This window comes from Mya arenaria, chromosome 12 (assembly GCF_026914265.1).
Source record: "Mya arenaria isolate MELC-2E11 chromosome 12, ASM2691426v1".
Lineage (NCBI taxonomy): Eukaryota > Metazoa > Mollusca > Bivalvia > Myida > Myidae > Mya > Mya arenaria.
This window is the reverse complement of record NC_069133.1, coordinates 860,144-872,500: the sequence shown is the minus strand read 5'-3', so window position 1 is coordinate 872,500 and position 12,357 is coordinate 860,144.

Below are 12,357 nucleotides of genomic sequence, written 5' to 3'. Positions count from 1 at the left end.
CTACCATGTTTTGGATATGAACTGCTGGACATGACACGAATTAAAATCCGAAGAGAAATACTTTTACCATAAACTTAAGTTTGGATTGATGTATATTGATTAAACTTTGTGTGTAAGTAGCTTATGTGAAGAGCTAACTGGGAATGGCTTTAGAAAGGGCTGGGGGTAGAGGTCATTGCAAGTATAAATATAAACATAAGTCCGGAATAAAATTGAATAGATCTATTGTGTGGGTACTTTTTGAAAACGCCGGTTAGGTCATGGTCAAGGTTTATCTTACTTAAAAAAAATAAAAAAAATGAACTTAATTCAGATTTATATCTTTCAGATTTTATTCGTTTTCTGCGACCACCACTGGAAAAGGTTTATTGGACGCCTAGAACAGCAGAAGCATAGGCCACTTGAAGACTGGATTTAAGTTATTTGGTATATGACGCCTGGCTATGTGCCACCTGCTGTCTACGCTAAAAAGTGTCTTCACGCCTGCAACCGCAGGGCTATAGGCCACCTGCGGTCTTCGCTAAAAAAGTGTTCTTCACGCCTGCAACCGCAGGCTATAGGCCACCTGCGGTCTTCGCTAAAAAAGTGTTCTTCACGCCTGCAACCGCAGGGCTATAGGCCACCGCGGTCTTCGCTAAAAAGTGTTCTTCACGCCTGCAACCGCAGGGCTATAGGCCACCTGCGGTCTTCGCTAAAAAGTGTTCTTCACGCCTGCAACCGCAGGGCTATAGGCCACCTGCGGTCTTCGCTAAAAAGTGTTCTTCACGCCTGCAACCGCAGGGTGGCCTATAGCCCTGCGGTCTTCGCTAAAAAGTGTTCTTCACGCCTGCAACCGCAGGGCTATAGGCCACCTGCGGTCTTCGCTAAAAAGTGTTCTTCACGCCTGCAACCGCAGGGCTATAGGCCACCTGCGGTCTTCGCTAAAAAGTGTTCTTCACGCCTGCAACCGCAGGCTATAGGCCACCTGCGGTCTTCGCTAAAAAGGTTCTTCACGCCTGCAACCGCAGGGCTATAGGCCACCTGCGGTCTTCGCTAAAAAGTGTTCTTCACGCCTGCAACCGCAGGGCTATAGGCCACCTGCGGTCTTCGCTAAAAAGTGTTCTTCACGCCTGCAACCGCAGGGCTATAGGCCACCTGCGGTCTTCGCTAAAAAGTGTTCTTCACGACTGCAACCGCAGGGCTATAGGCCACCTGGGTCTTCGCTAAAAAGTGTTCTTCACGCCTGCAACCGCAGGGCTATAGGCCACCTGCGGTCTTCGCTAAAAGTGTTCTTCACGCCTGCAACCGCAGGGCTATAGGCCACCTGCGGTCTTCGCTAAAAAGTGTTCTTCACGCCTGCAACCGCAGGGCTATAGGCCACCTGCGGTCTTCGCTAAAAAGTTCTTCACGCCTGCAACCGCAGGGCTATAGGCCACCTGCGGTCTTCGCTAAAAAGTGTTCTTCACGCCTGCAACCGCAGGGCTATAGGCCACCTGCGGTCTTCGCTAAAAAGTGTTCTTCACGCCTGCAACCGCAGGGCTATAGGCCACCTGCGGTCTTCGCTAAAAAGTGTTCTTCACGCCTGCAACCGCAGGGCTATAGGCCACCTGCGGTCTTCGCTAAAAGTGTTCTTCACGCCTGCAACCGCAGGGCTATAGGCCACCTGCGGTCTTCGCTAAAAGTGTTCTTCACGCCTGCAACCGCAGGGCTATAGTCCACCTGCGGTCTTCGCTAAAAAGTGTTCTTCACGCCTGCAACCGCAGGGCTATAGGCCACTGCGGTCTTCGCTAAAAAGTGTTCTTCACGCCTGCAACCGCAGGGCTATAGGCCACCTGCGGTCGTCGCTAAAAAGTTTCTTCACGCCTGCAAACCGCAGGGCTATAGGCCACCTGCGGTCTCGCTAAAAAGTGTTCTTCACGCCTGCAACCGCAGGGCTATAGGCCACCTGCGGTCTTCGCTAAAAGTGTTCTTCACGCCTGCAACCGCAGGCTATAGGCCACCTGCGGTCTTCGCTAAAAAGTGTTCTTCACGCCTGCAACCGCAGGGCTATAGGCCACCTGCGGTCTTCGCTAAAAAGGTTCTTCACGCCTGCAACCGCAGGGCTATAGGCCACCTGCGGTCTTCGCTAAAAAGTTTCTTCACGCCTGCAACGCAGGGCTATAGGCCACCTGCGGTCTTCGCTAAAAAGTGTTCTTCACGCCGCAAACCGCAGGGCTATAGGCCACCTGCGGTCTTCGCTAAAAAGTGTTCTTCACGCCTGCAACCGCAGGGCTATAGGCCACCTGCGGTCTTCGCTAAAAAGTGTTCTTCACGCCTGCAACCGCAGGGCTATAGGCCACCTGCGGTCTTCGCTAAAAAGTGTTCTTCACGCCTGCAACCGCAGGGCTATAGGCCACCTGCGGTCTTCGCTAAAAAGTGTTCTTCACGCCTGCAACCGCAGGGCTATAGGCCACCTGCGGTCTTCGCTAAAAGTGTTCTTCACGCCTGCAACCGCAGGGCTATAGGCCACCTGCGGTCTTCGCTAAAAAGTGTTCTTCACGCCTGCAACCGCAGGGCTATAGGCCACCTGCGGTCTTCGCTAAAAAGTGTTCTTCACGCCTGCAACCGCAGGGCTATAGGCCACCTGCGGTCTTCGCTAAAAAGTGTTCTTCACGCCTGCAACCGCAGGGCTATAGGCACCTGCGGTCTTCGCTAAAAGTGTTCTTCACGCCTGCAACCGCAGGGCTATAGGCCACCTGCGGTCTTCGCTAAAAAGTGTTCTTCACGCCTGCAACCGCAGGGCTATAGGCCACTGCGGTCTCGCTAAAAAGTGTTCTTCACGCCTGCAACCGCAGGGCTATAGGCCACCTGCGGTCTTCGCTAAAAAGTGTTCTTCACGCCTGCAACCGCAGGGCTATAGGCCACCTGCGGTCTTCGCTAAAAAGTGTTCTTCACGCCTGCACCGCAGGGCTATAGGCCACCTGCGGTCTTCGCTAAAAGTTCTTCACGCTGCAACCGCAGGGCTATAGGCCACCTGCGGTTTCGCTAAAAGTGTTCTTCACGCCTGCAACCGCAGGGCTATAGGCCACCTGCGGTCTTCGCTAAAAAGTGTTCTTCACGCCTGCAACCGCAGGGCTATAGGCCACCTGCGGTCTTCGCTAAAAAGTGTTCTTCACGCCTGCAACCGCAGGGCTATAGGCCACCTGCGTCTTCGCTAAAAAGTGTTCTTCACGCCTGCAAACCGCAGGGCTATAGGCCACTGCGGTCTTCGCTAAAAAGTGTTCTTCACGCCTGCAACCGCAGGGCTATAGGCCACCTGCGGTCTTCGCTAAAAAGTGTTCTTCACGCCTGCACCGCAGGGCTATAGGCCACCTGCGGTCTTCGCTAAAAAGTGTTCTTCACGCCTGCAACGCGGGCTATAGGCCACCTGCGGTCTTCGCTAAAAAGTTCTTCACGCCTGCAACCGCAGGGCTATAGGCCACCTGCGGTCTTCGCTAAAAATGTGTTCTTCACGCTGCAACCGCAGGGCTATAGGCCACTGCGGTCTTCGCTAAAAGTGTTCTTCACGCCTGCAACCGCAGGGCTATAGGCCACCTGCGGTCTTCGCTAAAAAGGTTTCTTCACGCCTGCAACCGCAGGGCTATAGGCCACCTGCGGTCTTCGCTAAAAAGGGGTTCTTCACGCCTGCAACCGCAGGGCTATAGGCCACCTGCGGTCTTCGCTAAAAAGTGTTCTTCACGCCTGCAACCGCAGGGCTATAGGCCACCTGCGGTCTTCGCTAAAAAGTGTTCTTCACGCCTGCAACCAGCAGGCTATAGGCCACCTGCGGTCTTCGCTAAAAAGTGTTCTTCACGCCTGCAACCGCAGGGCTATAGGCCACTGCGGTCTTCGCTAAAAAGTGGTTCTTCACGCCTGCAACCGCAGGGCTATAGGCCACCTGCGGTCTTCGCTAAAAGTTTCTTCACGCCTGCAACCGCAGGGCTATAGGCCACCTGCGGTCTTCGCTAAAAAGTGTTTCTTCACGCCTGCAACCGCAGGGCTATAGGCCACCTGCGGTCTTCGCTAAAAAGTGTTCTTAACACCTGCAACCGCAGGCTATAGGCCACCTGCGGTCTTCGCTAAAAAGTGTTCTTCACGCCTGCAAACCGCAGGGCTATAGGCCACCTGCGGTCTTCGCTAAAAAGTGTTCTCACGCCTGCAACCGCAGGGCTATAGGCCACCTGCGGTCTTCGCTAAAAAGGTTCTTCACGCCTGCAACCGCAGGGCTATAGGCCACCTGCGGTCTTCGCTAAAAGATGTTCTTCACGCCTGCAACGCAGGGCTATAGGCCACCTGCGGTCTTCGCTAAAAAGTGTTCTTCACGCCTGCAACCGCAGGGCTATAGGCCACCTGCGGTCTTCGCTAAAAAGTGTTCTTCACGCCTGCAACGCAGGGCTATAGGCCACCTGCGGTCTTCGCTAAAAAGTGTTCTTCACGCCTGCAACCGCAGGGCTATAGGCCACCTGCGGTCTTCGCTAAAAGGTTCTTCACGCCTGCAACCGCAGGGCTATAGGCCACCTGCGGTCTTCGCTAAAATGTTCTTCACGCCTGCAACCGCAGGGCTATAGGCCACCTGCGGTCTTCGCTAAAAAGTGTTCTTCACGCCTGCAACCGCAGGGCTATAGGCCACCTGCGGTCTTCGCTAAAAAGTGTTCTTCACGCCTGCAACCGCAGGGCTATAGGCCACCTGCGGTCTTCGCTAAAAAGTGTTCTTCACGCCTGCAACCGCAGGGCTATAGGCCACCTGCGGTCTTCGCTAAAAAGAGTTCTTCACGCCTGCAACGCAGGGCTATAGGCCACTGCGGTCTTCGCTAAAAAGTGTCTTCACGCCTGCAACCGCAGGGCTATAGGCCACCTGCGGTCTTCGCTAAAAGGTTCTTCACGCCTGCAACCGCAGGGCTATAGGCCACCTGCGGTCTTCGCTAAAAAGTGTTCTTCACGCCTGCAACCGCAGGGCTATAGGCCACCTGCGGTCTTCGCTAAAAGGGGTTCTTCACGCCTGCAACCGCAGGGCTATAGGCCACCTGCGGTCTTCGCTAAAAGGGTTCTTCACGCCTGCAACCGCAGGGCTATAGGCCACCTGCGGTCTTCGCTAAAAAGTGTTCTTCACGCCTGCAACCGCAGGGCTATAGGCCACCTGCGGTCTTCGCTAAAAAGTGTTCTTCACGCCTGCAACCGCAGGGCTATAGGCCACCTGCGGTCTTCGCTAAAAAGTGTTCTTCACGCCTGCACCGCAGGGCTATAGGCCACCTGCGGTCTTCGCTAAAAAGGGGTTCTTCACGCCTGCAACCGCAGGGCTATAGGCCACCTGCGGTCTTCGCTAAAAAGTGTTCTTCACGCCTGCAACCGCAGGGCTATAGGCCACCTGCGGCTCGCTAAAAAGTGTTCTTCACGCCTGCAACCGCAGGGCTATAGGCCACCTGCGGTCTTCGCTAAAAAGTGTTCTTCACGCCTGCAACCGCAGGGCTATAGGCCACTGCGGTCTTCGCTAAAAAGTGTTCTTCACGCCTGCAACGCAGGGCTATAGGCCACCTGCGGTCTTCGCTAAAAAAGTGTTCTTCACGCCTGCAACCGCAGGGCCTATAGGCCACCTGCGGTCTTCGCTAAAAAGTGTTCTTCACGCCTGCAACCGCAGGGCTATAGGCCACCTGCGGTCTTCGCTAAAAAGTTTCTTCACGCCTGCAACCGCAGGGCTATAGGCCACCTGCGGTCTTCGCTAAAAATGTTCTTCACGCCTGCAACCGCAGGGCTATAGGCCACCTGCGGTCTTCGCTAAAAAGTGTTCTTCACGCCTGCAACCGCAGGGCTATAGGCCACCTGCGGTCTTCGCTAAAAAGTGTTCTTCACGCCTGCAACCGCAGGGCTATAGGCACCTGCGGTCTTCGCTAAAAAAGTGTTCTTCACGCCTGCAACCGCAGGGCTATAGGCCACCTGCGGTCTTCGCTAAAAAGTGTTCTTCACGCCTGCAACCGCAGGGCTATAGGCCACCTGCGGTCTTCGCTAAAAAGTGTTCTTCACGCCTGCAACCGCAGGGCTATAGGCCACCTGCGGTCTTCGCTAAAAAGTGTTCTTCACGCCTGCAACCGCAGGGCTATAGGCCACCTGCGGTCTTCGCTAAAAAGTGTTCTTCACGCCTGCAACCGCGGCTATAGGCCACCTGCGGTCTTCGCTAAAAGGGTTCTTCACGCCTGCAACCGCAGGGCTATAGGCCACCTGCGGTCTTCGCTAAAAGTGTTCTTCACGCTGCAACCGCAGGGCTATAGGCCACCTGCGGTCTTCGCTAAAAAGTGTTCTTCACGCCTGCAACCGCAGGGCTATAGGCCACCTGCGGTCTTCGCTAAAAAGTGTTCTTCACGCCTGCAACCGCAGGGCTATAGGCCACCTGCGGTCTTCGCTAAAAAGTGTTCTTCACGCCTGCAACCGCAGGGCTATAGGCCACCTGCGGTCTTCGCTAAAAGTGTTCTTCACGCCTGCAACCGCAGGGCTATAGGCCACCTGCGGTCTTCGCTAAAAGGTTCTTCACGCCTGCAACCGCAGGGCTATAGGCCACCTGCGGTCTTCGCTAAAAGTGTTCTTCACGCCTGCAACCGCAGGGCTATAGGCCACCTGCGGTCTTCGCTAAAAAGTGTTCTTCACGCCTGCAACCGCAGGGCTATAGGCAACCTGCGGTCTTCGCTAAAAAGTGTGTCTTCACGCCTGCAACCGCAGGGCTATAGGCCACCTGCGGTCTTCGCTAAAAGTGTTCTTCACGCCTGCAACCGCAGGGCTATAGGCCACCTGCGGTCTTCGCTAAAAGTGTTCTTCACGCTGCAACCGCAGGGCTATAGGCCACCTGCGGTCTTCGCTAAAAGTGTTCTTCACGCCTGCAACCGCAGGGCTATAGGCCACCTGCGGTCTTCGCTAAAAAGTGTTCTTCACGCCTGCAACCGCAGGGCTATAGGCCACCTGCGGTCTTCGCTAAAAAGTGTTCTTCACGCCTGCAACCGCAGGGCTATAGGCCACTGCGGTCTTCGCTAAAAAGTGTTCTTCACGCCTGCAACCGCAGGGCTATAGGCCACCTGCGGTCTTCGCTAAAAAGTGTTCTTCACGCCTGCAACCGCAGGGCTATAGGCCACCTGCGGTCTTCGCTAAAAAGTTTCTTCACGCCTGCAACCGCAGGGCTATAGGCCACCTGCGGTCTTCGCTAAAAAGTGTTCTCACGCCTGCAACCGCAGGGCTATAGGCCACCTGCGGTCTTCGCTAAAAAGTGTTCTTCACGCCTGCAACCGCAGGGCTATAGGCCACCTGCGGTCTTCGCTAAAAAGTGTTCTTCACGCCTGCAACCGCAGGGCTATAGGCCACCTGCGGTCTTCGCTAAAAAGTGTTCTTCACGCCTGCAACGCAGGGCTATAGGCCACCTGCGGTCTTCGCTAAAAAGTGTCTTCACGCCTGCAACCGCAGGCTATAGGCCACTGCGGTCTTCGCTAAAAAGTGTTCTTCACGCCTGCAACCGCAGGGCTATAGGCCACCTGCGGTCTTCGCTAAAAAGTGTTCTTCACGCCTGCAACCGCAGGCTATAGGCCACCTGCGGTCTTCGCTAAAAAGTGTTCTTCACGCCTGCAACCGCAGGGCTATAGGCCACCTGCGGTCTTCGCTAAAAAGTGTTCTTCACGCCTGCAACCGCAGGGCTATAGGCCACCTGCGGTCTTCGCTAAAAAGTGTTCTTCACGCCTGCAACCGCAGGGCTATAGGCCACCTGCGGTCTTCGCTAAAAAGTGTTCTTCACGCCTGCAACCGCAGGGCTATAGGCCACCTGCGGTCTTCGCTAAAAGTGTTCTTCACGCCTGCAACCGCAGGGCTATAGGCCACCTGCGGTCTTCGCTAAAAAGTGTTCTTCACGCCTGCAACCGCAGGGCTATAGGCCCACCTGCGGTCTTCGCTAAAAAGTGTTCTTCACGCCTGCAACCGCAGGGCTATAGGCCACCTGCGGTCTTCGCTAAAAAGTGTTCTTCACGCCTGCAACGCAGGGCTATAGGCCACTGCGGTCTTCGCTAAAAAGTGTTCTTCACGCCTGCAACCGCAGGGCTATAGGCCACCTGCGGTCTTCGCTAAAAAGTGTTCTTCACGCCTGCAACCGCAGGGCTATAGGCCACCTGCGGTCTTCGCTAAAAAGGTTCTTCACGCCTGCAACCGCAGGGCTATAGGCCACCTGCGGTCTTCGCTAAAAAGTGTTCTTCACGCCTGCAACCGCAGGGCTATAGGCCACCTGCGGTCTTCGCTAAAAAGTGTTCTTCACGCCTGAACCGCAGGGCTATAGGCCACCTGCGGTCTTCGCTAAAAAGTGTTCTTCACGCCTGCAACCGCGGGCTATAGGCCACCTGCGGTCTTCGCTAAAAGAGTTCTTCACGCCTGCAACCGCAGGGCTATAGGCCACTGCGGTCTTCGCTAAAAAGTGTTCTTCACGCCTGCAACCGCAGGGCTATAGGCCACCTGCGGTCTTCGCTAAAAAGTGTTCTTCACGCCTGAACCGCAGGGCTATAGGCCACCTGCGGTCTTCGCTAAAAAGTTTCTTCACGCCTGCAACCGCAGGGCTATAGGCACCTGCGGTCTTCGCTAAAAAGTGTTCTTCACGCCTGCAACCGCAGGGCTATAGGCACCTGCGGTCTTCGCTAAAAAGTGTTCTTCACGCCTGCAACCGCAGGGCTATAGGCCACCTGCGGTCTTCGCTAAAAAGTGTTCTTCACGCCTGCAACCGCAGGGCTATAGGCACCTGCGGTCTTCGCTAAAAGGTTCTTCACGCCTGCAACCGCAGGGCTATAGGCCACCTGCGGTCTTCGCTAAAAGTTCTTCACGCCTGCAACCGCAGGGCTATAGGCCACTGCGGTCTTCGCTAAAAGGTTCTTCACGCCTGCAACCGCAGGGCTATAGGCCACCTGCGGTCTTCGCTAAAAAGGGTTCTTCACGCCTGCAACCGCAGGGCTATAGGCCACCTGCGGTTCTTCGCTAAAAAGTGTTCTTCAGCCTGCAACCGCAGGGCTATAGGCCACCTGCGGTCTTCGCTAAAAAGGGGTTCTTCACGCCTGAACCGCCCGGGCTATAGGCCACCTGCGGTCTTCGCTAAAAAGTGTTCTTCACGCCTGCAACCGCAGGGCTATAGGCCACCTGCGGTCTTCGCTAAAAAGTGTTCTTCACGCCTGCAACCGCAGGGCTATAGGCCACCTGCGGTCTTCGCTAAAAAGTGTCTTCACGCCTGCAACCGCAGGGCTATAGGCCACCTGCGGTCTTCGCTAAAAAGTGTTCTTCACGCCTGCAACCGCAGGGCTATAGGCCACCTGCGGGTCTTCGCTAAAAAGTGTTCTTCACGCCTGCAACCGCAGGGCTATAGGCCACCTGCGGTCTTCGCTAAAAAGTTCTTCACGCCTGCAACCGCAGGGCTATAGGCACCTGCGGTCTTCGCTAAAAAGTGTTCTTCACGCCTGCAACCGCAGGGCTATAGGCCACCTGCGGTCTTCGCTAAAAAGTGTTCTTCACGCCTGCAACCGCAGGGCTATAGGCCACCTGCGGTCTTCGCTAAAAGGTTCTTCACGCCTGCAACCGCAGGGCTATAGGCCACCTGCGGTCTTCGCTAAAAAGTGTTCTTCACGCCTGCAACGCAGGGCTATAGGCCACCTGCGGTCTTCGCTAAAAAGTGTTCTTCACGCCTGCACCGCAGGGCTATAGGCCACCTGCGGTCTTCGCTAAAAGTGTTCTTCACGCCTGCAACCGCAGGGCTATAGGCCACCTGCGGTCTTCGCTAAAAAGTGTTCTTCACGCCTGCAACCGCAGGGATATAGGCCACCTGCGGTCTTCGCTAAAAAGTGTTCTTCACGCCTGCAACCGCAGGGCTATAGGCCACTGCGGTCTTCGCTAAAAAGTGTTCTTCACGCCTGCAACCGCAGGGCTATAGGCCACCTGCGGTCTTCGCTAAAAAGTGTTCTTCACGCCTGCAACCGCAGGGCTATAGGCCACCTGCGGTCTTCGCTAAAAAGTGTTCTTCACGCCTGCAACCGCGGGCTATAGGCCCTGCGGTCTTCGCTAAAAAGTGTTCTTCACGCCTGCAACCGCAGGGCTATAGGCCACCTGCGGTCTTCGCTAAAAAGGGTTCTTCACGCCTGCAACGCAGGGCTATAGGCCACCTGCGGTCTTCGCTAAAAGTGTTCTTCACGCCTGCAACCGCAGGGCTATAGGCCACCTGCGGTCTTCGCTAAAAAGTGTTCTTCACGCCTGCAACGCAGGGCTATAGGCCACCTGCGGTCTTCGCTAAAAAGTGTTCTTCACGCCTGCAACCGCAGGGCTATAGGCCACCTGCGGTCTTCGCTAAAAAGTGTTCTTCACGCCTGCAACCGCAGGGCTATAGGCCACCTGCGGTCTTCGCTAAAAAGTGTTCTTCACGCCTGCAACCGCAGGGCTATAGGCCACCTGCGGTCTTCGCTAAAAAGTGTTCTTCACGCCTGCAACCGCAGGGCTATAGGCCACCTGCGGTCTTCGCTAAAAGTGTTCTTCACGCCTGCAACCGCAGGGCTATAGGCCACCTGCGGTCTTCGCTAAAAAGTGTTCTTCACGCCTGCAACCGCAGGGCTATAGGCCACTGCGGTCTCGCTAAAAAGTGTTCTTCACGCCTGCAACCGCAGGGCTATAGGCCACCTGCGGTCTTCGCTAAAAAGTGTTCTTCACGCCTGCAACCGCAGGGCTATAGGCCACCTGCGGTCTTCGCTAAAAAGTGTTCTTCACGCCTGCAACGCAGGGCTATAGGCCACCTGCGGTCTCGCTAAAAAGTGTTCTTCACGCCTGCAACCGCAGGGCTATAGGCCACCTGCGGTCTTCGCTAAAAAAGGTTCTTCACGCCTGCAACCGCAGGGCTATAGGCCACCTGCGGTCTTCGCTAAAAGTGTTCTTCACGCCTGCAACCGCAGGGCTATAGGCCACTGCGGTCTTCGCTAAAAAGTGTTCTTCACGCCTGCAACCGCAGGGCTATAGGCCACCTGCGGTCTTCGCTAAAAGTGTTCTTCACGCCTGCAACCGCAGGGCTATAGGCCACCTGCGGTCTTCGCTAAAAAGTGTTCTTCACGCCTGCAACCGCAGGGCTATAGGCCACCTGCGGTCTTCGCTAAAAAGTGTTCTTCACGCCTGCAACCGCAGGGCTATAGGCCACCTGCGGTCTTCGCTAAAAAGTGTTCTTCACGCCTGCAACCGCAGGGCTATAGGCCACTGCGGTCTTCGCTAAAAAGTGTTCTTCACGCCTGCAACCGCAGGGCTATAGGCACCTGCGGTCTTCGCTAAAAGGGTTCTTCACGCCTGCAACCGCAGGGCTATAGGCCACCTGCGGTCTTCGCTAAAAAGTGTTCTTCACGCCTGCAACCGCAGGGCTATAGGCCACCTGCGGTCTTCGCAAAAAGTTCTTTCACGCCTGCAACCGCAGGGCTATAGGCCACCTGCGGTCTTCGCTAAAAAGGTTCTTCACGCCTGCAACCGCAGGGCTATAGGCCACCTGCGGTCTTCGCTAAAAAGTGTTCTTCACGCCTGCAACCGCAGGGCTATAGGCCACCTGCGGTCTTCGCTAAAAGGGGTTCTTCACGCCTGCAACCGCAGGGCTATAGGCCATGCGGTCTTCGCTAAAAAGTTCTTCACGCCTGCAACCGCAGGGCTATAGGCCACCTGCGGTCTTCGCTAAAAAGGGTTCTTCACGCCTGCAACCGCAGGGCTATAGGCCACCTGCGGTCTTCGCTAAAAAGTGTTCTTCACGCCTGCAACCGCAGGGCTATAGGCCACCTGCGGTCTTCGCTAAAAGTGTTCTTCACGCCTGCAACCGCAGGGCTATAGGCCACCTGCGGTCTTCGCTAAAAAGTGTTCTTCACGCCTGCAACCGCAGGGCTATAGGCCACCTGCGGTCTTCGCTAAAAGTGTTCTTCACGCCTGCAACCGCAGGCTATAGGCCACCTGCGGTCTTCGCTAAAAAGTGTTCTTCACGCCTGCAACCGCAGGGCTATAGGCCACCTGCGGTCTTCGCTAAAAAGGTTCTTCACGCCTGCAACCGCAGGGCTATAGGCCACCTGCGGTCTTCGCTAAAAGGTTCTTCACGCCTGCAACCGCAGGGCTATAGGCCACCTGCGGTCTTCGCTAAAAAGTGTTCTTCACGCCTGCAACCGCAGGGCTATAGGCCACTGCGGTCTTCGCTAAAAAGTGTTCTTCACGCCTGCAACCGCAGGGCTATAGGCCACCTGCGGTCTTCGCTAAAAAGTGTTCTTCACGCCTGCAACCGCAGGGCTATAGGCCACCTGCGGTCTTCGCTAAAAGTGTTCTTCACGCCTGCAACCGCAGGGCTATAGGCCACCTGCGGTCTTC